Source organism: Scardinius erythrophthalmus, assembly GCF_964197995.2.
Source record: "Scardinius erythrophthalmus genome assembly, chromosome: 10".
Lineage (NCBI taxonomy): Eukaryota > Metazoa > Chordata > Actinopteri > Cypriniformes > Leuciscidae > Scardinius > Scardinius erythrophthalmus.
Window position 1 is genome coordinate 44,011,532 of NC_138230.1, and position 3,400 is coordinate 44,014,931.

The window sequence follows — 3,400 nt, forward strand, 5'->3', positions numbered from 1 at the left end:
TGGAGAGCAGAGAGAGGGATTGAGGAGGAGTGATGTGCTGTCATATCTCTACGTCTGTTCATCTCTCACTCTTTCCTCGCCGTCAGCACCAGAACAAAGTGTGTGTGTGTGTGTGTGTGTGTGTGTGTGTGTGTGTGTGTGAGATGGCGTTCTCACTGCTGCCTTGTGTATGTGTGTGTAAGACACAGCCCAGTCAATATCAATCTAGATTAACATCCCGGTGAAAACAGCCACAAAACACAACAGCACTTCTCTTTCAAAAACACTCTTAAAGAGGTTTCGTCATCCACTTTCCTCATCATTTACTGTAATTAATTAACCAATAGAGTGCAACGAAGCCCGCTCACTTTTTTCCATTCATTTCTCCCATAGGGATTTGACTAAAGTCTTCGATAATGCTCATGAACCAAGGCAACAAGCTCTGAGGAGAATCATAACATTACTAACTTTGATTTGAAGCAAAAAAAGGACAAAAAGGGACAAGACTGTGTACGCTTTAGTGAGGGAAAGAACTACAATCCAATGAAGCATTGCGAATGACATATTCGAATTAAAAACGATGGGGAAATATGTTTATATATGAACAATATACTTTAAGTTTATTGCAAAATCTGGATACAGCCTGGATCCGGCGGACTGCGGTAAACCTCGGGATAAACAGAGAGACTAATATTAGCGTAGACGCCTTTCTTCTTATGACGTAACGAGTACATCAGGATTTATGGGATATAATGTGTTATGTGAATGCTAGGTCAAAGAGATGTGTCTTTAATCTAGCTTTGAACTGACAGAGTGTGTCTGCTTCCCGGACAATGGTAGGAAGACTGTTCCAGAGTTTTGGTGCTAAATAGGAAAAGGATCTACCGCCAGCAGTCGATTTTGATATTCTAGGTATTATCAACTGGCCGGAATTTTGAGATCGCAGTAGACGTGACGGACTATAATGCGTTAAGAGCTCGCTCAAGCACTGCGGAGCTAAACCATTCAGTGCTTTGTAAGTAATCAGCAATATTTTAAAATGTATGCGATGTTTAATAGGCAGCCAGTGCAGTGTTGAGAGAACCGGGCTAATATGGTCATACTTCCTGGTTCTGGTAAGAACTCGAGCTGCTGTGTTTCGGACCAGCTGTAGTTTGTTTATTAAGCGTGCAGGGCAACCACCCAGTAGAGCATTACAATAATCTAGCCTTGAGATCATGGACTAATAGTTCCGCATTTGTCAATGAGAGCATATGGCGTAATTTAGATATATTTTTAAGATGGAAAAATGCGGTTTTACAGATACTAGACACGTGACTTTCAAATGAAAGATTGGTATCAAAGAGCACACCCAGGTTCCTAACCGACGACGAAGACTTAACAGAGCAGCCATCAAGTGTTAGACAGTATTCTAGATTATTACGTGAGGAAGTTTTTTGTCCAATAATTAGAATCTCTTTTTTTTTCAGAATTAAGTAGTAGAAAATTACTAGTCATCCAATTTTTTTTATCAGCTTTGCATTCCGTTAATTTTGTGAATTGGTAAGTTTCGTCAGGGCGTGAGGAAATATAAAGCTGAGTTTCATCGGCATAACAGTGAAAGCTAATTCCATGTTTCATAATGATATCTCCTAATGGTAGCATGTACAGAGTGTGTGTGTGTGTGTGTGTGTGTGTGTGTGAGGGTAGCATGTACAGAGTGTGTGTGTGTGTGTGTGTGTGTGAGGGTAGCATGTACAGAGTGTGTGTGTGTGTGTGTGTGTGTGTGTGTGTGTGTGTGTGTGTGTGTGTGTGAGGGTAGCATGTACAGAGTGTGTGTGTGTGTGTGTGTGTGTGTGTGTGTGTGAGAGGGTAGCATGTACAGAGTGAACAGCAGCGGTCCTAGTACTGAGCCTTGTGGTACGCCATACTGAACTTGTGATCGATGAGACATCTCTTCATTTACTGCTACAAACTGATAACGGTCAGATAAGTGTGATTTAAACCATGCTAGTGCAATTCCACTAATGCCAACATAATTTTCGAGTCTATTTAAAAGAATGTTGTGGTCGATAGTATCAAATGCAGCACTAAGATCGAGTAACAATAATAAAGAGATACAACCACGATCGGATGATAAGAGCAAATAATTTGTGACTCTAATGAGAGCTGTCTTGGTACTATGCACGGTCTAAATCCTGACTGAGAATCCTCGAAGATATCACTTCTTTCTATAAAGGAACACAGTTGTGAGGATACCGCCTTTTCTAATATCTTTGACAGAAAAGGTAGATTCGAGATCAGCCTATATTTGACTAATTCTGTAGGATCAAGTTATGTTTTTTTTAACAAGCGGTTTAATCATAGCCATCTTAAAAGTGTTTGGTACGTACCCTAGAGACAAAGATGAATTAATGATATTAAGAAGAGGATCTATGACCTCTGGGAGCATCTCTTTCAGTAGCTTAGTTGGTATAGGGTCTAACATATGATAACGATTTAGATGATTTAATGAGTTTAGAAAATTCTTCCTCTCCTATAGCAATGAATGAATCAAATTTTTCCTCAAGGAGACTACAATGCACTGCCTGATGCGATACTGTAGTAGACGGTTGCATAGTAATAATTTTCTCCCTAATATTATCAATCTTGTTAGTAAAGAAGTTCATAAAGTCATTACTGCTGTGCTGCTTGGAAACGTCTGGGGTTGAAGATTTATTTTTCATTAGTTTAGCCACCGTTTCAAATAAATACCTAGGGTTATGTTTATTTTCTTCTAATAGGGTTGAAAAATAAGCAGATCTAGCAGCTTTTAAAGCCTCTCTGTAAGTAATTGAGCTCTCTTTCCATGAAATGCGAAATACCTCTAGTTTTGTTTTCTTCCAGTTGCGCTCCATTTTTCTGGCTGCTCTCTTAAGGGCCCGAGTGTGCTCGTTGTACCACGGCGTTGGACTATTATCTTTAATCTTCTTTAAGCGCAACGAAGCAACTGTGTCTAAAATGGTGGAAAAGAGAGAGTCAAACGTTTCTGTCGCAATATCGAGTTCTTCTAAGCTTTCCGGGATGCTAAGATGATGAAACTGATTAGGAAGATTATTAATAAAGCAATCTTTAGTAGCAGAAGTGATAGGTCTAACAGATTTGTAACACAGAGTCGGCTTTGCAGCCTTGGCTAAATGAAGTTTACACGAGACTAGATAATGATCTGAGATGTCATCGCTCTGCTGCAGAATTTCAACGGCATCAACATCTATTCCATGTGATAATATTAGATCTAGAGTATGATTACGTCACGTATGAGAAGCAGTCCTGACACGTGTTGTCTAACTCCAATAGACTTCAGAATGTCTTTAAATGCCAATCCCAATCATCTTTTTTGTTATCTACGTGTATATTAAAATCACCAACAATTAGGACTTTATCTGCAGCCAGAACTAACTCT